At 39.2% G+C, this 24,843-nt stretch overlaps 1 protein-coding gene across 11 annotated transcripts in view; it reads left to right on the forward strand.

The window, feature by feature from the left end:
• Positions 1-24,843, forward strand: part of LOC149239801 (uncharacterized) — a 150,512-nt gene that overhangs the window by 50,977 nt on the left and 74,692 nt on the right. The window contains exon 2 of one of the 11 annotated variants that reach the window (XM_089367210.1): positions 15,083-15,137. The exons of the other annotated variants lie outside the window; for them this stretch is intronic. The gene's annotated coding sequence lies outside the window, so the exon portion shown is untranslated. The remainder of the gene's footprint in view (positions 1-15,082; positions 15,138-24,843) is intronic. 11 annotated transcript variants of the gene reach the window in all.

The following is a 24,843-nucleotide window of genomic DNA, read 5'->3' on the forward strand; positions in this document are numbered from 1 at the left end:
ACTCTTGGGAGTATCTAGTGGACTTTTTAGTTCTTCAGCCAAAATATAATTTAGGAGGACACCCCATCATCCTTGGTAGACCATGATTAGCAACTGCTGATGCATTCATAGGATGTAGATCGGGTAATATGATTATTTCACGAGGAACTGAAAGAAAACAACTCACTCTTTACCCATCAGCACAATCACCAACAGTAGCACACACTTTATGGCTTGATGATAAATACAATGATAAGGAAGAAGTTCAATATGTTTTCAGCATCAATCAAATCTATGATTTTCAAGAACATAATAACGATGATTTGGTAGAATTGTTCCTTTCTCAACCTGATATTTCTGAGGAATTAAGAAATGACCAATACCATGTTGCAAATTAACTTTTGGCACAGAATTTTTAGGAATCGTGTACCATTCATTCTTTGCAAACAACATTTCAGAACATTTTTCCCATTCAATCTATCACAAACACACAGAGCAAGACCATAGAGATTAGTCTAGGAAAAACTTTGAATATTAGCACTCACCTAGACTCATCTCAGGAGGAAAAATTGATTCAATTATTGAGAAAATATCAGAAAGCATTTTCTTGGGATTACACTGATATGCACGGAATTCACCCTGAAACATGCACTCACCATATTTATATGGATAGTAATATCAAACCAGTGAGGCAACCGCAGAGAAGAATGAATCCCATGCTTTAGGATATTGTTAGAGATGAATTACAAAAACTATTGAAATTCAATTTTATTTATCCTATCTCTGACAGTCAATGGGTATCCCCATTGGTAGTAGTGCCCAAGAAAAATGGCAAGTGGAGGATTTGTGTTGATTACAAACAATTGAACAAAGCAACACTCAAAGATTATTTCCCACTACCATTTATTGACCAAGTTCTAGACACGTTAGCTGGGAAATCATCATTCTCTTTTCTTGATGGCTTCAGTGGCTATAACCAGATCGGGATAGCCTTAGAAGACCAGGAAAAAACCACTTTTACTTGTCCCTGGGGCACTTATGCCCATAATGTTTTACCATTTGGACTTTGCAATGCTCCAACTACATTTCAGAGAGCTGTATTAGCTATTTTTGCTGATTTAGTTCATGAATGTGTTGAAGTTTACATGGATGATTTTTCAGTGTATGGTAATTCATTTGAGCATTTATTAGAAAATCTTGAAAAAGTTTTGAAGAGATGTATTGAAGCTAATCTGTCCCTGAGCAATGAAAAGTGTTTTATTATGTTAAATGAAGGGATAGTATTAGGTAACTATATTTCTTCTCAAGGCATTAAAGTTGATCCATCAAAAATCCAGATCATTGTCAATTTTCCAATTTCGAAGACTCAAAAAGAGGTAAGAAGTTTTCTTGGGTATGCAAGCTATTACAGAAGGTTTATTGAACATTTTAGTAAAATAGCTTTACCTCTGTTTAAGCTTCTAGCAAAAGATACACCTTTCAACTGGAATGAGAATTGTCAGCAAGCTTTTGAAATACTCAAAGAAAAATTATCAACCACACCAGTCTTAAAAGGACCTAACTGGACCCTACCATTTCACATTTTTACAGATGCATCTGATACTGCAGTAGGTGCCTTGTTAGGCCAAAAAGAAGAGTCTTTCAATTATGCCATCTATTTCATTAGCAAAAATCTAACACCTACAGAATTAAACTATACAGTCACTGAAAAAGAAATGCTTGCAATCATACATGTTGTGAATAAATTCCGACATTATATAACTGGTTATGAGGATTTTGTACATACCGACCACTTTGCCATTAAGTATTTAATGAATAAACCAATCACTAATGGCATAGTTACCATATGGCTGTTATTATTACAAGAATTTAATATTACAGTGTTAGATAGACCAGGTAAGGAGAATCAGGTGGCATATTTTCTTTCTAGACTGCAAAATTCAGGTGAGGTTGTTCCGGTTGAAGATTATTTTCCAGATGAAAATTTATTTGCAATTTCAATAGTGAATCCTTGGTATGCTGACTTGGATAATTATTTATCCACAGGAAAAACACCTCCATATTTTACTCCAAAGGAAAAGAAGATGCTGATCAAACAAAGTGATACATATTCATGGGTTAATGGAGCTTTATTTTACACCGGTTATGATATGATTATTAAATGATGTGTAAGAAATGATGAAATAATTGATATTTTAAAATCTTTTCATGATGAACCGTGTGGTGGGCATTTTGCAGCAAAAAGAACAACGTTCAAGATTCTCAGTCTTGGATACTATTGGCCATCTATTTTTAAGGATTCCAAGAAGTATGTGAAAAGTTGTGATAGCTGTCAAAGAATGGGCAGACCAACAACTACAGATGAAATGCCACTTCAGCCTCAAGTACATTTTGAGCCATTTGAAAAATGGGCTCTAGATTTTATAGGACCCATCAATCCAACTTCCAGAGGCAAAAAGTACATCCTAGTATGTACTGATTACGTGAAAAAATGGGCTGAAGTAAAAGCACTAGTCCGGGAAACTGAACAAACAGTGGTAAACTTCCTTTTTGAAGAAATTTTTGTAATGTATGGAGTACCAAGAGAGATAGTGACAGATCAAGGTACTCAGTTTACTTCAAATCTAGTCAAAGACATTACAGAAAAATATAAAATCAAGCACAGGAAAAGTGCACCTTACCATCCACAGGCAAATGGCCAGGTGGAATCTACAAATAAAACATTGGAAGGAATTATCACTAAGACAGTAGCAATGAACAGAAATAATTGGGAAGAGAAGCTTAAAGATGCACTCTGTGCTTACAGAATCACGTGGAAAAACACTACAAGATTTACACCATATCAGCTGGTGTATGGAAAAGAGGTAATGCTTCCTATTGAATTTCAAATACATACTTATAAGATGGCTGCAGATTTAGGAATTGATCTCAATGAAGCACAAACAGAGAGAATTCGGCAATTGAACTAGTTAGATGAAATGAGGCAGCAAGCAGAGGAGATATCAATCCTAATGCAGAAACAAAGGAAGCAGTGGCATTATGCACACATTAAAAAGAAACAGTTCAAAGAAGGAGACTGGGCTTTACCCTTTGACTCTAAATTCAGAGATCATAAAGCCAAATTTACAACACATTGGATGGGCCCATATGAAATAGTTCAAGTATATGAAAATGGATCAATCAAGCTTACTACAATTGATGGAGAAGGCAACACCTTTATTGTCAATGGGCATAGGTTGAAACTCTATCATAAACCCATCAGCAAGGAAGATTTTATTCAAACTATATCTCAGCAAAGAGAAGTTGAGATATTGTAGCCTTTAGCTGTGATATCTCTACCTTAGTTAATTCAATTTCATTTTTATTAAAAAATAAAATAAAATAAAATAATAATAATAATAATAATGGTTTAGATGTGAAAACCAGACTCTGGCACACTCTAAACCCGAATTCTTACTAGAAAACCATTCATTTGGCTGGTAAGAATTCCTTGTTCTACTTGTTTACTGTTTTTCATCAATTCAATAATGACTTGAGGACAAGTCATAGGCTTAGTGGGGTAGAAGAAACAATGGTTTTTCCCTATCTCATCTCCTCATTTTTAAATATTCAAGGAATTTGTTTCAGTAATTCAGTATTTCAATAAAAGAGTTGTTTTTGTTCTAATTAGAGGGACCTGTTCAAGCAATATGCAGTGGGACCTGTTCAGAAGACTATGTCAACATTACCAATATCAGAGGGACCTGTTCAGAAGGCTATGTCAACATCATCAATATTAGAGGGACATGTTAAAGACTGCATTCAAGATACATCAGGCTACTTCAACAAAGTTTTCAAAGGTTGCTTATCATCAGAATTATAATAAAGGCTACATCAACACCAAGGATAAAAGAAGCTTCAAAAACATGGTTCTTCATATTTTAAAGGGATCTGTTATATTCAATTTCATTTCAAAGGGACCTGTTTTAGACAATGAAGATCAATCATACCTATGCACGTCAAATCAAGATTTTGTCAACCAACAAGTGTAATGTATTGTTGAAATTTTCATTTTTAACATTTGAAATTCTTAAATTATTTTAGTGTTAAAAATGATAATTATTATTGCTTGTTATCAATTTCAAAAATCCCTAGCCCCAAGGGTTAGCTCAACTGGTCAAGTCGTGCCTCGCCAAAGCGGGAGGTCACAGGGTCAATTCTACCCGAAGCCCTTGGGGTCACGTCTGTGATGGCCGAGGGGTTTGATCCTAGAGATCAGCCTTAGAATTTATGTGGATGTAGCCTACACCCCCTGACCATGGATGTTCGTGAACCACCGGGAAAAAAAATAAAAAAAATCTTTATCCCCATAACCTTTGTCATTTTCCTAAATACTCACCTCATTATCACTCTGCTTATCATTTCCTATCACACCTTAGCCTATTTTTATTCCTACTACGCTCTTCAAACCTTGTCATCAACTCATCATTTTTAAATTGGCCTTCTGGCAATCAAGTACCAACAAGTAGTGGATACTCAATGTACAAGTCCGTTCAATGGAAAGACAAGTGTTAAACCATCTGTCCTCAAATGATTTCATTCATTTCGACTGCTGGAGTTATAAAACAATCTTTTGACCCAAGTTTGCTTATGAAATATATCCGTTATCATCACACGCTTTGCATATTGTGTTATCATGATTATGCTTCTGCAAATCAGTACTGCTCCCCTGTATCCATGATTTGAATGCGCCTTCCGACTCTGCATTATCATTATAGCAATTGGATGAAGGTCAGCCGTTGAGTTTTCATTTTATAAAACTCTGAGTTCATAAAGTTAGTTACGACATCAGTATTCAGACTCTGAGTTTCTCAAAGAGGGCCAAGATAGTAGGTGCTATAAAGGGAGACATATAGCAGACAGGCTTATCCCGAGTTTTTTACTTCAGCCCAGAATTTGAGGACGTTAACCAGGTCAACTCAAGCAATTGAAGAAGTAAACTCAAAGAATCGAGGATGTTACCAGGTCAGCTCAGTGGAACGCACGAAAAGAGGTAACAAGTTAAAAACCCTGATTGAATTTTTGAGCATAAAAAAGGGGTTAGAACAGAGATTTTTAACAAAATGACCAATAGAGCAGAGCCCGAAAAATTTGATAGTTCACAATATCATGAAGACCGTGTCACGATTTTAAGGGAAAAACATTGGTTTTCTTTTCTAGAGAAATTCAATGGAAACAATGAAGAAGTTACGGAGAAATTTGCATTTTCCTTCAATGGAGAGAAAGCTTTAATAGGAAATTTCTCTTTAGAATTTCAGAGGATACAATAGCACAAACATTGGGAATCAGTCCAGAAGGGGAAAGTATTTCAAAACCAAACAATTTAGGGAAAAATCATGGACTCAGTTTATGTCTAAGTCAAGGGTTTCCTCTATCAATTGGAGAAAGGGTGTTCCTGAAAGCTGGATAATTCACCCATGGGACGAAATGGTATACATTATTCAGAAATTTGTTACATGTGAAGGATGTTACAGTATAGTGTACCTATATCACATAAAAATTCTGTTGCACTTAAAAGGTCAATGCATCATCAGTCTGCCCTATTTTCTCTTACAGAGTTTGACTAAAATGTCAAAGACCATTCAGAAACAAAAAGGTAATGAAGATAGGAGTTTGTATCATTTTGGGTTGATCAAAATTCTAATTGAATTTGAGTTGCAGAGGAGAGGAAAAACATGGAAAGAATTTTTGATTGACAATCAAATTAAAATTAAAGAAGATGAACAGGAACAACAAGAATGCACAGAGTTTATGATTGATATTGATGAGGATATCCTTGAGCTTAAGTCAAGCAATGTTCCTCAACCCAGAAGTAGTGTAAAGACAAGAAGGATGAGGCAAGAAACTGCCGAGAAAATTGAAAAAGATAAAATCTTCACTACTTGTAAGAGAAGATCAAGGAGAATAAAAAGGAATCAGAGACAAGATGATCAATCAGAGTGAATGCAAATGCACCAATGGAAATTGAAAGCAGTGCTAACTCACAGCCAGGACAGGAAGGAGAAATGGAAACTGAGAGTAACAAGGAAGAAAGGAAAGAGCCAACACCTACAAACAAGAAACAGAGAAGGTTAGAGAAATGGATTGAAGAGCTAAAAGAGGAATTGATGGAAGTAAACATGTTAGAGAAGGTCATAAAGAAGGAAAATGAAATGTTGAGAGCTCAAAGCAAGAAGATTCAGCAGAAAAATGAGAAACTGAAGAAGAAAATCAAAGAACTTAGGACTGATCAAACTGAAACGTGCAAATGGGCGACAAAATGGTACACTCAGAAAAAAGTTCTCGAAGAAAAATATAAGAATATGAAACATGAGTTCCAAGTTCAGAAGAGTGCCCAAGTTCAAAAGAATATAGATGTATTGCTACAAGCGGCAGAGGCACAAGCAGGAACATAATATAAAGGGAGCACATCAGGATTAACATGAGGACATGCTAAATCATTGAGCTTGGGTGAGATGTTGGTACTATTTTATTGCCATTCTTTTCTTCTAAAAATCCATCATTTATCTATCATTTTCTTCCATAAACCCCTCATAGTCCATTGAAATTGATTAATGAAGCATTATAATTGTTATTTTACATTAAATTCAATTTATGGATTTTTATGTTAAAAATTGGAAATTTTCAACAAAATTACGGGATGTCAAGACTTCCTGTAATTGGTTTATGTTGTGACACGTGGAATGGCAGGAAAATTGGAACAGAAAATAAGGACGTGATCTAGGATGTACATACATGGTTGAAAATCTATTTAGCATCGAATTTGGAGCTCCTGAATACATGGTCAATGCTGGTCAAACCCAACCTTTTTGGTTGTAAAAGTAGCAAAAATCTGAAGTTACCTAAACTGATTTCGTTTTGTTTCAGAAATAAGTTAGGATTATGAAAAATGAAAATAGCCTTTTTGATTGTAAAGGCAGAAACATCTGAAGTGATAATGAATGTACATTTGGTTGTAAATTTTAATAAATAAGAGGAACGCTAGTAAGGAAGGGAGATTAGACAAGAGCAGACTTGAGACTGTAAGCGTATTCCAGAACTCTGTTTTGAATTTAATCGATTCTCAGAACTTAATCAAAAGGCATAATTTCATATGGTGTTTATGACTTAGCGTTCTTATCATCTTAAGTTTTCTAAGTGTGCCATCAAAACGTGGAAGGGCCCTACGTGAATATTGGTACACTATCGTTTATGTTTCATAAGATTTAGTCTTCAGAACTGAATAGCATTTGATGTTATTTCATTGCTTGTGAGTTGATCAGTTTGATTAGAAGTTCTTGCGATTGTTATTTTATGATTCACAGTAGTACCTTGGAAATTAAATTGCAAAATTATTGAATCAAACTTTGTAAAAGGTTTAATTGAACATTGAATTTCAAGATATTTCTATGGACTCTGTTTTCACGAATTTGATCTTTGGTATGCTCAGTGTGTTGTCTTGAAAGATTTTTTGTGAATTATGTCCTTGTAAGAGGATTGAGAACTCAGACGAGTAACACTCTGTTTTTATAACAATTAATTAAATGAGATGATATAAGTGTTTAAATTGTGAAATGAAACATATTTCAATCTCTTATAAAAGAGTGCTGTAGCCTATCACAATAGACACTTATTTATATAGATGAGATCCTTTTAGGTCTATAAACTTTAGACACGTGCCTCTAAGTTTACCTACCTTGGTTGACATTAAATTTAGTCTAATCTAGACCCCTGGATTGGTCACCACACACACATTTGAAATTTTTGAAAATTTCATTTTTATCCTCATTAAGTCCAAAGTTTTTGGTTTTTCCTATTAAGTTACACTTGTTTGTACCTTATTTGAGTGTGTGTTAGTTTGTAGAAAATCTGCTATGTAGGTTAACCCGACAATGTAATATATATCAAAGCAGAATAGTATAACCTACTTCCATTATCAATTTATGGAAGCTTAGAGATCGAGCTAAAAAATATAACTAGAAGAAGAAGAATCAATGCACAATACACATGAAAATACTTTGGGGAAAGCCTTAGCTAAAAACCCCACTATCTGTATTATCATACAAGGTGGAAATACATAAGCATCATACAATGCCTTAGCTCCCACAGCTAGCCAGCTCTCTGTACAATCCTCACAGATGCTCATAGGCAATCTAGGCTTCTCACAAGCCTTCCTCTCTGCCCTCCAAGCTCCTATTTCCTTGCAATGTTCCTCTGGGATGATTCACCTTCAACCAAGTGGAAAACCTCTTCTACCTAGTGGATGATCACTCTCACAGACTGTCAGAATTGCGCAATCCTCAAGGAATGATTCCTTCTGCATGCATGAGTTTTATTTATAAGAAAACACATGCAACTGATAGTACACTATCCTTGTCTTTAATCTCAACTGGATCTTTCTCAGAATAGACATGCATGAATTTCTGATGAGGGAATCTTCAGTTAACTGGAGTACACTAGTTGAGTGCATGCATGCATAAACTGACTGTTAACTCTCTATTAGTTCCTCAAACAGTTTGGAACTAATTTAACTAGACTTAACTCAGTAAAATAAGTTAACTAATTACAACTCAAATATAACTCAACCTTATCTCCTTAATTTAAGGGATAACTCTTGCATGATTTCAGAAAGACTTCTAACTTGAATTTCTACAATTGATTAATTCAAATCGAATAATTAATTATTTCCAAGTAGTTATTAAGACTAAATTCGATTTTAATTCACAATTTAATTCAAGGAAAAATTAAATTGGAATATTCTTGTTGCCACATTTCAACACTCCCTCTCAAAAAGAAAGGGATTATCTGCCACCCCGATCCTGTCTCTATGGAACTCGAGTTTACAGTTTGACAATGCCTTTGTCAAAATGTCAGCATCTTGCTCCTTTGTCGAAATATACTGCAGCAACATGATCCTCCTCGCTACACAGTCTCTGAGATGATGATACCATATGTCGATGTGCTTGGACCTATCATGAAATACTGGATTCTCAAAGAGTTTGATACAACTCTGATTATCACAATAGATCATAGTTGGATCCATCCCTTGATCAAACAAACCGACTAGGATTTTCCACATCCCGATGGCCTCACATGATGTCTGACTTGTAGCCATGTATTTAGCCTCTGCCGAGTTGAGTGCAACTAACCTCCGTTTCCTACTGTACCAAGAAACTGTCGCTAAACCAAGGTTGAAAATACCTCTTGATGTGCTCGTACGATCTGATGGACTCCCTGCTCTATTTGCATCAGTGAAGCCCTGTAGCTTCACTCCCTTTGTCAGTCTGTACCATAATCCATACTGAGATGTGCCTTTGAGGTATCTCAATACATGCTTTGTCACCTTCAAAAACATCTTGGTAGGCTGAACCATCGCCTGACTCAGCTGGATCACTGCATAGCACGAATATGGTCATGTGTTCACTGAGTACATTAGTGAACCCACAAGCTACCTGTACACAATAGCCTCCACTACTTCTCCTGAAGTAGCATCGTCCTTCCTCCAGTTATCAGCTAGAGGAGTCTGCATGGGATTGCACTTCTCCATGTGGAATCTCCTGAGTATCTCGTTGGCATACTTTCCCTGAGACACAAACAACTCCCCATCCCTCTGCCACACTTCCATGCTAAGGAAGTAATGCATGAGACCCATGTCTTTCATCTCGAATTCTCTTGCAAGGTCCTCCTTACAAGACATGATCAACTGATCATCACCAGTCAATATGAGATCATCAACATAAAGTACGATGATCAAAAACTTACCTTTCACCACAATGTTGTATAGGTTTGCATCCGCTTCACTCTTTGTGAAGCCCAACCCGGTGAAGTAGTTGTCTATCATGGTGTGCCAAGCAGGAGGTGCTTGCTTCAGCTCGTACAATGCTCTCTTGAGTCGGCACACATGTGACTCACGATCGAAGGTCTCAAAACCTTTCGGCTGCTCTATGTACACCTCTTCCTCAATCTCGGCATTGAGGAATGCAGTCTTCACATCCATTTGATGATCTTCCAACCCATCTGTGCTGATAGTGCCAACATATATCTGATAGATGAGTACCTTGCGATAGGAACAAAAGTCTAATCATAGTCAATCCCCTTGACCTGTGAAAATCCACAGGCAACAAATCTTGCCTTGTGCTTCTCCACACTACCATCATCAGCTTGCTTTTATTTGTAAAGCCAACGGGAACTCACAACTGACTTGTTCTCCGGTCTTGGAACCACGTCCCAAACACTGTTACGAACTATGGGGTCATACTCCTCCACCATAGCATCAACCCAAATCGGTTGCTACACTACTTCCTAAAAGGAATATGGCTCGGTCTCAACACATTCCCCAACAAGGGCCATGTATCCAGTGTACCTCTCAGGTGACCTCCTCTGTCTGCGCTGAGAAAATGGTGCTCCCACATGCTCTCTCGTATCCTCCAACAATTTGTGAGATTCTCTTGTGCACTTCCATCCATCTCTGTAAGACTCTGCTTGAGTGGATGTCTCCACTCCTGGAACCTCTGCATGCGGCTGCTCTGCATTAGTTTGAGGCCCCTCTTCCTTAGGAACCAACAGTTCCTCCACAACCTGCAGTTGGAGCTCCCTCTCAAGGGAAACTCGCATGGCCTTTTGCTCATCAAACTTGAGATCTTTGCGAACCACTGTCCTCCGATTGGTAGGCAAGTACACCTGATATTTGTGAGGTGTATCAGTGTACCCCACAAGTATCCCCAACTCTATTGCCGACTCAAGCTTCTTCTATGCATCCTTTGTCCCACGACAATATACCAATGAGCCAAAGATCCTGAAGTGACCCACAGCTGGTCTCTTACCAGAGAAATATTCCTCTAGTGTCTTCATCCCAAGTATGCATTGCGGGCTTCTATTCTGCAAATAAACGTTGTGTTGCATGCCTCATCCCACAAGTGAGAGGGGTAGACCTTGGTCATGTAGCATCGCCCATGCTGCCCCTACAATAGTTCTGTTCTTCCTCTCGGCCACCCCATTCTCCTGTGGGTTATGAGGCGTTGTCAACTCTCGTTTAATTCCTTCCACTGCACAAAATTCCTAAAACTCTTGAGAGACATATTCTCCACCGTTGTTGCTTCTCAGCGCCTTGATCTTCTTCCCTAACTCTTTCTCGACCAAAGCTTTGAACTCACAAAACTTTGTGAAGGTTTGGTACTTCTTCTTCATGAAATAAATCTAGCATTTACAAGAATAGTCATCAATGAAAATCACATAATACCTTTGCTTCATTGTGGATGCCATCGATAATGGTCCACATACATCAGTATGAATTCGCTCTAAGATAGCCTCTGCTCAATTGTCTCGATCATGAAAGGAAGACTTGGTGTACTTTCCCAAGGTACAACCTTTGCATGTGTCAACTTGCTCAAGTTTACCTTTGGGAAGTCCTCTAGATATCTGCTGCATTATCAAAGCCCCATGATGCAAATTGCCCAACCACCTGTGCCATAACTCATCAATGTCTTGGCTTTGCACCAATTCTGCTTTCGTACTCAATGCTGCACAATCATCTACCTCTAGTTTATAGAGATTCTTCACCCGAATCCCCATCCTCTTGGTCTGACCCGTGGCTATGTGTCTTAGGAACACCTTTCCTTTACTGAAGACAACATCATAGCCTTTGTCCTTCTTCACATCTGTCAAGGTGAGAGGAGCTCCATGCTCCCTCTGAAAAGCAACCATGCCCACTCCTGAAACACTATACCTTCCATCGTCACCCATCTCTATGTGCATCTTGAGGTCTTTCTCCTCCAAGGCACTGAATAAAATTTTATCACCGATCATGTGGAATGAGGCTCCACTGTCAAGATACCAAACACAACCCATCATCGATGATACCATGCATGCGATTAGGGTAAAGTCCATTTCAAACTGAGAGACTAATGCCTCACCTTCCGATCCTTCCTAGGATACCTTCTTGGACTTCTTCGACGGGAAATTAGTCTCATAATGTCCCATCTCATGATAATTAAAGCATCTCACTTTAGACTTGTCTTCCCTCCATGAGAAGAATTTGATTTGGAATGGGATGCCTTCCCCTTCCGTTTCCTTTCCTTACTTGCTAAGGCCAGGTTTTCTTCATCATCATCCTTGGATGAAGAACCATCTCGTGTGTTCCTCCTGATCTCCTCTTGCATCAGGTCCGACCACAGTCGTTCCCAATTTGACAGTTTCTCCCTTCCATTCACAAAGTCCTGGTAGCTATTCCAACTCTTTGGAAGGCCAAGGAGAGCGAGGCTCACCATATCATCATCGATAATAGTTATTCCCACACTACTAAGCTCATCTCTGTAGGTGGTGAGCTTGTTCAGATATGTGGAAATGGTATCGCCCTTCTCCATCTTGATTCTTTGAAGCTTATCCTTGAGCGCCAATTTCCTCTGGTCGCTATTGTTTTGATAGAGGTCCTTTACTGTCTTCCACATTGAAAATGGAGTATCCTTCCCGTGGAGACTCGAGACAATATGGTCTCAAACTCCCTCAAGGATGATCCGTCTCACCTTCGCCACACACTTCTTCCACTTAGCCAACTCTTGTGCATTAGTTGAAGCTATCTTTGGGATTTCTTGATCAATGAAATCCTTCAATCCATTATCTTCTAATACAGCCTCCGTGCGATCTTTCCATGCTATGTAATTCGAGCTACCTTCAAAGGCATACTTGGGTCTTAAGCCATAGAACACCATTGGCCAACCTTGAAGTATGATATGAATTTAATTTGCACCTGCAACCCTGAACTTCAAACTTCAAATTCTCTTCTTCGTCTACTGTTCACAGCTCTGTTACTATGTAGAAAATTTCTACAAATCCAGCTTTGATACCATGTAGAAAATCTGCTATGTAGGTTAACCCGATAATGCAATATATATCAAAGCAGAATATTATAACCTACTTCTACTATCAATTTGCGGAAGCTTAAAGATTGAGTTGAACAATATAACCAGAAGAAGAAGAATCAATGCACAATACACATGAAAATACTTTTGGGAAAGCCTCAACTAAAAACCCCACTATCTGTATTATCATACAAGGTGGAAATACATAAGAATTATACAAAGCCTTAGCTCTCACAGCTATCCAGCTCTCAGTACAATCCTCACAGATGCTCACAGGAAATCTAGGCTTCTCACAAGCCTTCCTCTCTACCCTCCAAGCTCCGATTTCCTTGTGATGTTCCTCTGGGATGATTCACCTTCAACCAAGTGGAAAACCTCTTCTACCCAATGGATGATCACTCTCACACACTGCCAGAACTGCGCAATCCTCAAGGAATGATTCCTTCTACATGCATGAGTTTTCTTTATAAGAAAACACACGCAACTGATAATACACTGTCCTTGTCTTTAATCTCAACTGGGTCTTTCTCAGAATAGACATGCTTGAGTTTTTGATGAGGGAATCTTCAGTTAACAGGAGTACACTAGCTGAGTGCATGCATACATCAACTGACTGTTAACTCTCTATTATTTCCTCAAACAGTTTGGAACTAATTTAACTAGACATAACTCAGTAAACTGAGTTAACTAATTACAACTCAAATATAATTCAATCTTATCTCCTTAATTTAAGACGTATCTCCTTAATTTAAGGGATAACTCTTGCATGACTTCAGAAAGACTTCTAACTTGAATTTCTAGAACTAATTAATTCAAATTGAATTAATTAATTATTTCAAAGTAGTTGTTAAGACTAAATTCGATTTTAATTCACAATTTAATTCAAGGACAAATTAAATTGGAATATTCTTGTTGCCACATTTCAACACAGTTTGGTTGAGTCTTATTAAAAGATTTGCTTATGATTATCTTGTTTTGCAAATTAGGGTAAAGTCTAATTTGACGAATGGTCGATCGATCAAAAGAGAGATATGTTGGTCTTGTCTTGTCGACTGTCTATCTTTCTTCTTTTGATTAGATCAGGTTTAGAGTCCAATTTTATCTTTTTCGAAAGATTGTTTTGTGTGTCAAAATCAATAATTTACAAGATTAGGTATTTCTTGTGAAAAATAATTCTTATGCTAGTTCTAAACAACAATTTAGTTTCTTTATGTTGCTGAAGTGTTCATGAACATTACTTTTTACTGCAAGTGAATTAATAACATTCAATTAAGAAAAAATCATTTTAGTGATTACTGGTTTCTTTTTGCGTTTTGCGAATTTATGAGTGATTGTATGTTTAAAAGAGGAATTTCTTGATTTTTTGTGTTATTGGGTGTTACACAAAAATATCATCACCATGATTATTTGCAGTCAGTATGGGTCTAACATCACTTGTAATGTCCTCCTGAGTAAGTCTAAGATCTCAGCTCTTCAAATCAAGCTTTGGAAATGGGAGAAAGACATTAAAAATCAATGTAACTCTGGTTCCGCACTTTCTCTCATGGTCACCTGCAGTCCCGCACCTTCTGTGTACAAAAGCTACGTCCCTACCTGCTCTGTCCCTAACGGTGTAGGTGCGGACCCCTGTGAAAGTCAAAAGGCACAAGTTTTATCTTAAAAAACTCACTTTGGGTTAATTCTAGAGTTTTCTAGAAGGAATTTTGACGTGGATTGTTCGCTCTGAGGTGGTTCATGCATCCCCAAAGAGAAGGAGCTAATCCCTTGACTAAAGGAGCTATCCCTTTGAAGGAGGGCTTTATCCCTTTGAAGGAGGACCTAGTAACTTCCCTCCATTGCACTATAAATACAGGCATTGGGGTGAGGATTAGAGAGGTTAGAAGCTAAAAATTTTGAGGGTAAATGCTGGTGAAATTAAGACTTCCTAGTTGAGCTTAAGAGGAGAGATCACATACCTTTTTGGCTTCATTGGGGAGTGAGTGAAACTTGTCAAAGTAGAGGAGACTTCTTGTTGGACCCTGGGAGGAGCTTGTACAGCATCAAGGCAAAGGTTGTAAGGTTCTTCTTCTTTTGAATGAATACAATCAAACTCATTTTTCTCAACAAGTATCTTATGTTATTTGTTTCATGGACTCCTTGACTTTCATGTTAAATATGTTTTATGCAATTGGTTTTTCAGGTGATATTTAATTTGTTTGCCTTGTTTGTGTTTGCGGATTCGCGAAAAGGAGCTCATTGGAATCAAAGGAGCGAGGGCATCCACAAGCTTGCGTTGGACCAAAGGTAGGCCCTAAAAACACTTGTTTGCTATTGTTTATTAAAGCATATTTAGGGAAAGATAGTGTCTGGTTGGTTTGCTTGTCATTAGGTCTTCTTTAGATTCTAGGAAGGTCTATCTTGTCCGCAAGATCGACTCATTCCGTGCGACAAAATGGCGACTCCGCTGGGGACTTGATTGTTTTCCTTGTTTATACTTTGACCTGAGAAACTGTATTTCTGTTTCTGTTTTTGACTTGATGATTATGGGATTGGGTGAATTTAGTTAATTTTGAGTCAGTTTGTATTTTTCATAGTTTTGGGAGAAGTACGCACCCTCTGAGTTAAGCACAGTTGGTACCTGTACGCACTTTTTCTTTGTACACAGAGCGTGAACGCACCTGTGTAAACAGGCTGCCTACGTACCCTGTCAAAAATTTGAGAAATTTTAAATTTTTCTCTTTTTTATCAGTTTAGAATTTGTTTATAGGTTTTAGCCATTGCCCAGACCTGCTTGTTCCCTGTCAAAAACTTTCCTTGGTTTAATTTCATTAGTGTTAGGGTTTTAGGTGGAATTCCTAAGAGTTTTTCTTGTTGGGCTTGTTTTTCATTTTTGGTTGTGTAGTGGCTCTGAGCTTAGAAGCTGTAGGGACCTCAGATCACATTGGTGTCTACCAGCCTTCTTATGAGTCTGACTATTTATGAAATCTCCCCTTGTTGAGGAATCCGCTTTGTGTTTTCTCATTTCAAAATTTCGAAAAACTTGTATTTGAAAGTTTGGATTTTTCATTTTTAAAAAGAAAACGAAAGATTGGTTGTTTTTTGACTAATTGTGATTCTGCATAAATTAGTCCTTAGCTCACATTTAGCTAAGTAAAACATCCTCAAAAGGACACTTTGTAAGCTTTAACTTCAAATAGGTTTTTGTAGTTTGTAGAACTCAAGATTAGTCATTTTCATAGTTTTGAGTGTCTTATGAAAAATAAAAATAAAATCTCTTTTGGAAAAAGTTTGTTTTGTAGTGGTTGAGTGCTTTGAAAAGAAAAGGGAAATTTTTGTGAAATAACTAGTTGCTCGTTTTGAGTGCTTTGGAAAGGAAAAAGCTCTTCTTTTAATTTGTTTAATTGAGAAAGATTTGTGTTTACAAAGTATTTGCATTCTCAAACTCTTTCTTAGTTTAGAAGTTCATCGAAGAGAAAAGATTGTTTAAATCATCTTAGGTGCATCTTTTTAGTGATTTCGAGTCGAGTCTTTACACCACGAGTTTCATCTCCGCAATCTCTTGACTTAAACAACAACCACTAAAATTAACGCTTAAAATAAAATTCACCTAGTAACATTTTATTTCTAGGGCTATGATACACCAACTTAGCTTAGGCTAGTGTCTTTGAGTAGGAGAGTAATTAACTCTCCAAGACAGTAAAAACAAACAAGTCGCTGTATCTTGTGGTAGGAAGAAATCCAATTGTTGCATTTATGCTCTGGGAAAGCTCCTCTTAAAGGAGAAGCACGAGATCATTTCCGAACCAGTGTGGGAATCAATCCTTCCTCATTGGGAACAACGCCAGATATTCACGTATTAAAAACGGTAAACCTCGGATTAACCATTGTCTAGGAGCCTGGGGTCACTTGTTGGTAAACCTTGGATTATGTCAAGGAGCCTTCAAGGGGATTGAGCTTGCTACTCTGCCCTTGCGTGTGTATCGGATCGTAGACTGTTCCCCCAGGTGTATTTGTCTCAGTTGGTAACCTTAGAGGCCATATTCTTTAGGATTCTTCCTAAGGTGACAGTGGTGGGAAGATCCCACTGTACCTGGAGCAGACGTCGGCTAGACTCACTTGGATTTTCTGGGGGGTTCACTTCACTCGAGATGGTTAAGTGGAGGAACTTGGTCCAGTCTATTCATTAAGCAGGTTGCCGGGGTAACTGTTCCAACCGCCATTTCTGTACTGAATTCTGCGACGTTGGATTTCATCACCAACTAGTGTTTTCGGTCCGGAAAGTTACTATTTGTGTGTGTTTGATCTCTAGATTCTTTAGGCATGTGATTCAAATTTGTTTGGTTCTTTAGAGGCTTTAGGTTTTTTTCATTGAGATTTTACTTTGTTTACGTGTGAAGTAGTTAAAAGTTTTTAACTGTGGCTGAATTACCAAGACAGTCCCGTAGACTTCAGGGCTAGTCTCCTGAGTTTGTAACCGTGGCTGATTTATTGAGGAAGTCCCGTAGACTTTGGGGCCAGCCTCCTGAAGAAGTCCCAAGCCAGCTTGAAGGCTTGAAAGTCCTCGTAACTCCTAGTGGTAGTAAAGTTGGGTCACCTGAAGAAGGAGAGTCTTCATTAGTTGTACATCCTGATTACCAAACTCTAGTGACAGGTTACGATCCGCAATCGATTTTAGTTTCTGAACTTGCTGGTAGCTTTTCATCTACTAGTGATATAGGTGAAGAACCTGAGATATCTGAACCTGTTACTCCAACATCGGGTTTTGTCTCTCCAACTTCTAGTGGTCCTGATTCACCTAGGGTAGAAAGAGTAATTACCCAAGATCTTCCTTCTGGACTTATTTCTATTGAAGAACTTGCTCCGGAAGAAGAAGTAGGCATCCCTACCCCTGAAAATCAACCTGTTCTTGATCTAAGGGAGCGTGAATCAATTTTTTACAGTCCGCCTAGGAGTACTACTTGGTATCTTTCTTTGACTAATTATTTGGAAAACCCAGGGTTAAGTTTTTCACCACCTCGTGCTCCTTATCATCCTAGAGGTTTTTATACTCCTGTAAATATGTCAGGTCAGTCGTCCATGTTTACTCAATCGACTGAATCTTTTTTGTACGGCGGTCCTTTTGTTCCCTCTGGGTATCAGTCACTTTCTGGTACTTTTTTGGGAGCATCTCCTCAACCCATTGAGCAAGGGTTATTAACTGGAAGCAATGGGACAAAGCCGTTGAGCGTAGAAGACATTCTCATGATGTCAGGTTCTATTCCCAATTCTCAACCTCAGGGTGGCCAGTTACCGCCTAGGGGGAAACCTCAATTAACGCCTGGGGGCCAACCTCAAGGTACACGATTTGCATATGGGGGGAAACCTCAAGGACAGTGCGTACCTATGGTATAGTACGTTCCTCAAGGTCAACCCCAGACTCAATATGTACCCCAAGGTCAACCTCAGTATCAATTTATCCCTCAAGGTCAACCCGAGTATCAGTACGTGCTTCAAGGGTATCTACCCCAAGGTCAGTACTCGAACCAAGGTTTCCAACCATCCCAAGGTCAATCTTATGTTCAAGGAACAGGAAATGTACCTTTCAATTATCAATCCTACCCTAAACTCGGTTATGGTCCTCAATATTCCCAACCTATTATGGGTCAGTACCCCGGAATGAACATAGTGTGGGATCCATCACAAACCCAACAAGTGTTGCAACCAAGTGTACAGTTGTCATCTCAAACTGGACAACCCTTAGTTTCTGGTACACCCCAGCAACCAATCCAGTCTAACATTCAAACTTCTGTACCTTCGGTATTTTCTCAGTCAGGGCCTACTGCGCCTCGTACTCCATCTCAAACGACTGTTGCAACTGCCGCAACATCTGTTCAATCTACCCCACCTACTTCTGAAGTATCGACAGCTCCGGTTTCTACTATTCCTGTATCTACTCCTCAGACATCTTTACCACCATCTGGATCCACGATTCAAACTACGGTTCAGATGCCTGTAGGACAACTTGGTTTAAGTACGGTTGTCACAAGTCAACCACAATTCACCTATCAACCGTACCAGGGACAGTACCAATTCGGTCCTACTATCCAGCAGCCAGTTTATCAGTATCAACCGTATCCTGGGTACACTTATCAACAACCTCGACAACCCCAGTACGGTCCGATTAATCCTGGTTTTCCGGGAGGATACAATATCCCGAACGCGATTCCTATTCCTAGTTATCTCGGATATCCTCCTCCTGGGGCTGGTATCATGACCCAGAGTTTTAGGGATCCTAATTGGCAGTTACTGTCTATCGCAACTTTGGACTTACCAGACTTGTCACGCCTAATGAACGATCCCATTAATTATCTTCCGTTTTGGCCGCCAATGCCGAATAAGTTGCCCAGTGACATTCCCAAGTTCGAAGGTAAATCAAGAGAGGACCCGTCGAACCATGTGATGAATTACCACCTCTGGTGTGCGTCCAACTCCATCACAGATGATTTGATCCGTCTTAGCCTTTTCCAGCGCACTCTAATTGGTCTCGCGGCCAAGTGGTACATTGAGTTACCGCGAGGCACTTTTTATAATTTTAGTCAGTTAGCTACCTCGTTTTTAACTCATTTCCAGTTGCCAGTCCGATATGACATTGGCACGGAATTGTTAACTTCGCTAAAACAGTCGACATCCACGTACATTTCAGATCATATTCATGAGTGGAGACGTCGACGTCGTTTAGTGAAGGTATTTATTCCGGATCAAATCTTGGCTGAGTGGTTTGTAAAATCTTTGTTGCCAAAGATCACTGAAGATGTTGCTAAAGCCGGAGTGGTTACTGAGGAGCAAGTCATTGCTCAAGCACAATACCTTGACTTAGTTTATACTCAGTCAGGTATGTTACACGAAAAAATCCCCGATCTTCCCAAGTCAAATCAAATCGCTGCAGCTCCTTCGGGATCTCATGCCGCTGATGGTATGATTGGCACGGTTAACACTAAAGGTAAGAAGAAATCCTCCAAGAATTCTTCTCCTATTATAACCTTGCCTGATTCCCCAACAGGAGATTCTTCTGCAGAGATTTCCGCCGATATTCACGTTGTAGAGTCATCTACAGCTAAATCAAAATCCGGTGGGAAGAAGAAAGGAAAGAAGAAGAATAAAACGGACAAAAGTTCAAAGGAGAAACCTGAAAAGGTGGAATCTAATGATGAAAAGCGTAAACCTCGTTATCCATGTCTCATTTGTGACGATGAACATTTTACAAGAGACTGCCCTCATCGTGCAGAGGTTGCGAAGATCGTCAAAGGTTCCCAAACTCGTGCTGTTTTGAAGGATCCATTTCCAAGTCAAGACAACAAAATGATAGGTTCTTCCTCGAGTGCCAATGAAGAACCCATATTGATGATGTCCCATGTTAGGATTGCGACTCGATCGCAAGATTATGGTAGTAAAAGTCTTGTTGATGGCAAAGAATCAGAATCTTCTCGTTCTAATCCATCAACCTCAGCTCCCGGTTCCGATCTACTACAGATCGAGAAACCTAACCCGAACTTGGTAATCAAACCGCCCGCCAAGGGTATACTTCGAAAGTCAGCTTTCAATCCACATGCGAGAGCGGCTCAGAACTATAACATTGTTGAGGATTTAGCTGTTTCACCCTCGGCAATGTCGGCTTTGGAAGTGCTGCAATCATGTCCAGCACAACGTAAATTACTTTTGTCGGCTATAGGAGCTGTTGACGTTCAGGACCCGAACCTAATAATTTTCGATCTAGAAAATAGTACACCGCACCTCCCTCATCAAATGGCTTTCCAGATCCTAGTGATAGTAAAAAACAGGCCTATTCATCGGACTATAATTGATGAGGGAGCCTCAACGTGCATTATGTCGATACAGTGTTGGAGATCACTTGGTTCTCCTTCACTAAATCAATCCCCGACGATTCTTAAGGCCTTTGATGGCCGTGGGTTTCATCCTTTTGGCATTCTACAGGATTTTCCTATAGGGGTTGAAGGAAGAACCGTTAGTCTAGATGTGGAGGTGGTTGATGCCCCTCTAGACTACAACCTTCTCTTGGGTCGAAGTTGGTCTTACGCTATGACAGCGGTCGTTTCATCGCTCTTTCGAGTAATAAAGTTTCCACATAATGGAAAGATCGTAATAATAGACCAGCTGGCTTACTTTTCATCCGACCCAGCCTCTTCGGAGAGTATTCAGCATGTTGGTAAAATGACTATCCCATATAAGGATGTTGGAGTAGGATTAGTTAAAGATGCCGGTTTACTGGGAACTTTTCCTTTTCCTCCAATCAACGCATCATCTTCATTTGCAACTATTCATATGATCACATCAGACACCATTATTTATGATCATCCTTGGATCATCCCTTCTGAATCTGAGATAGACTCATTTGGTAATTCCATGCCTTTGAGTCCATATGAAATTGCCTATGAAGCCGTGCAGTCTTTTGCCGACCTGGGTTCAACCGAAATTGACTTAATGAATGTGGTCCGTGAGGAATCACTTTTCACATCAACCTCGGATTTAACTACGTTTTCTGAACTTGTTCACTCTGATGAGAAAATTCGTGAAATCCTATGTGTAGATGATTTACCATGGGAAGATCTCCATCACAGATCTTCGTTTTTACCTGAGGATGATCATTTTGAAAATGATTTCTCATCAATTTTTACAACTGAATATGTCAAGGAACCTCAGAATCCAATGAAACATCCCGATTCAGAGTTAAATTTGGGAAACATCTCTCGAACTATTCCTATTGACATTTCGGTTAAGCCTGGAATCGTTGAAAATATTCATATAGGTGCCTCGTGTACAGATGACGAAATTCAATTATATAAGGCCCTATTTCAAGAATTCCGTGACGTGTTTGCCTAGTCCTATGAGGAAATGCTAGGAATTGATCCCGCGATTGTTGTTCATGAGATCAAGACTTACCCGGACGCTAAACCCGTCCGACAACGTTTGTGTCAGATTCACCGACGAAAAGCTGCTGCAATTAAAGCAGAAGTTGAAAAACTGTTGAAAGCAGGTTTCATTTATCCGATCCCGTTAACGGATTGGGTATCGAATATTGTTTCGGTTAACAAAAAGCAGGGAACAATAAGAATATGCATCGATTATAGGGACATTAATCGAGCCTGTCCGAAGGACAATTACCCAACTCCCTATATCGATCAAATCATTGATGATTGTGCCGGCAGCGAAATATTTTCCTTTATGGACGGTTTTTCCGGATACAATCAAATCAACATTCTACCTGCCGATCAACCAAAAACGGCTTTCATTTGTCCATGGGGGACATTTGCTTATTTCAAATTGCCTTTTGGGCTTAATAATGCCGGAGCAACTTTTCAAAGGGCGATGTCTTATGCGTTTCATGACATCAAACACATTGTGCAACCGTATCTCGATGATTTGCCTGCTCACTCTTTACATCGAGCTGATCACCTTGTCCATTTACGAGCAATCTTTATGAGGTGTAGGCATTATCGTATTCGGTTGAACCCACAAAAATGTATCTTCTGTATAGCAACGAGTTGATTGCTGGGATTTGTAGTTTCGAAAACCGGCATTCGCGTTGATCCCTCAAAGTTCGAAGCTATCATCAAATTGCCTCCTCCTTCGAGTCTTCGCCAACTCCAAAGTTTGCAGGGGAAAGCATACTTTTTACGATGATTCATTCCTAACTACGCCGAGGTTACAAAGGGTTTTACCCGGTTGTTGAAGAAAAGCACTCAATTCTCTTGGGATGAGATAGCTCAGAAATCTTTTGATGCACTCAAACACGCGTTGACCCATGCACCGTTGTTGCATCCTCCCAACTGCAACCAAGATTACTTCTTGTATCTCGCCGCCTCCCATTCCACCATTGGAATGGTCTTAGTTCAGGAAGATGAATTCGGAACGGAACATGTGATATATTACCTTAGTCGAACATTAAATCCAACTGAGCTAAAATACTCACATGTGGAGAAATTGGCATTGGCAGCCGTTCAAGCTGTCCAACGTTTTCGTCACTACATTTTACTACGTAAAACTACGGTAATTTCGGATTGCAACCCTATGATCTACATTTTGACCAAGCAATTGCTAGGGGGAAAGTACTCTAAATGGATCGTTATCCTGCAGGAGTTCGACTTGGAGTTTGAGAAATCTAAGTCTAAGAAATCTTTAGTTTTTGCGGAGTTAACGTGTGACTTCCCGCGTGCTAAAAAGGAAACTGTGGCAGAGGAGCCATTTGCGGACGAATCTTTGTTTCTAATCAGCACTTTAGATCCGCGGTATGGGGATATCATCGTCTATCTCCAGACCCAATCCTTTCAGCTAGAAATTTCAAGGTTGGAACGTCGGAAAATTCGATTCCAGTCCTAACAATTCAAAATTATTGGAGATACTCTTTATCGCCGTGGGGCAGACTCTATTTTTCGACGTTGCTTAACTCACGAAGAGGCTGAAAGGGTTCTAAATGACTGTCACTCTGGAGCGTGTGGCGGTCATATGTATGGGTATGCCACAGCCCAAAAGATATTGCACGCTGGCTATTTCTGGCCGTCCTTGTTTAAATATTGTATTACGGCGGTTCGAAAATGCCACAACTGCCAGATTTTTGATCGTAAGATGCGCGCTCCACCTGCTCCTCTCCACCCTATAATTGTCGTTGGTCCTTTTGCCAAATGGGGTATCGATTTTATTACATATAACCCTCACTCGGCTGGGGGGCATGCGTATATCATCCTTGCGGTAGATTATTTTACTAAGTGGGCCGAGGCGATGCCTACATTCGAGGCAGATGGCAAAACAACTACAATTTTCGTGTTCAATCATATAATTGCTAGGTTTGGTGTCCCACAAGTGATAATCACTGATCATGGGCGTCATTTTCGAAAAGTTATGATGACCGAACTTACAGGCCAGCTTGGTTTACGTCACGATAGTTCAACCCCTTATTATCCACAAGCGAATGGTCTGGTTGAATCCATCAACAAAGTTTTAGTTATCATGATCCGACGAATCATTGGGATTCATCGGTCGAATTGGCACAACATGCTATTTTCAGCGCTTTGGGCGTACCGAACTTCAGTAAAAACATCAACAGGGTTCACTCCTTTCCAACTAGTCTATGGTTTGGAAGTTGTGTTACCCATTGAATGCGAAATCCCGTCACTGCAAATGGCCATCGAGTTACTTCCAACCACTTCCGAAGAGGAAAATCGTTTGTTATACTTAGCTCAATTAGATGAGAATCGACGTGATGCTGCATTGGCAATCGAGACTCACGCAAAACGTATGAAAGCTCAGTATGATCGAGATGTGACCCCTCGAAATTTTTCGGAAGGAGACCTAGTGTTATTATATGATCAAGCCAATGATAAATTAGGCGCTGGAAAATTCGTTCCTATGTGGCATGGTCCCTATATTGTCAAGCGAAAGCTAGCAAAAGGGGCCTATGAATTAGTAGACTTTAACGAGGACTCTTTAGGTAAACCCATAAATGGTCTTTACCTGAAGAGGTATTATGCTTAAAAGAATGGGTATGGAGATTTTTTAGTTAGGTTAGTTTTTCCTTCTAGCTAGTGTGTTTTAGTTTAAAAAGTGTGCTTAGCTTAGAGAGTGTTTTTCCGTCATTATTCCTGCTTATCTTGGTTTTACTCTTGATATTGCAGATGTCGATGCCTCTCCAAACATACATTGGATTTGCTGATGGTGCTTGTCATAATACACGGAACATCTCTTCCGCAGCTTGGGTTATCTATTCGCCCTCTGACGAGTTAGTTTCTATGCATGGGGTAAGCCTCGGTCAAACAACAAAAAAAATTGCAGAGTATAGTGCAGTGATTGAGTTATTATCTGAATCTATTTCATTTGGGATTCGGAGTTTGATAGTGAGGTTAGATTCTGAACTCGTTGTATTACAGCTTAATAGAGTGTATGCCATCAGAAATCCAGTGTTATTGAGATTATTCTTGAGAGTGCGTCTCTTGGAACGTGAATTTGATTACATTGAATA

The sequence above is a fragment of the Pinus tabuliformis genome, chromosome 8, assembly GCF_031772625.1.
Source record: "Pinus tabuliformis cultivar Carrire ecotype Pingquan chromosome 8, CPIR1, whole genome shotgun sequence".
Taxonomy (NCBI): domain Eukaryota; kingdom Viridiplantae; phylum Streptophyta; class Pinopsida; order Pinales; family Pinaceae; genus Pinus; species Pinus tabuliformis.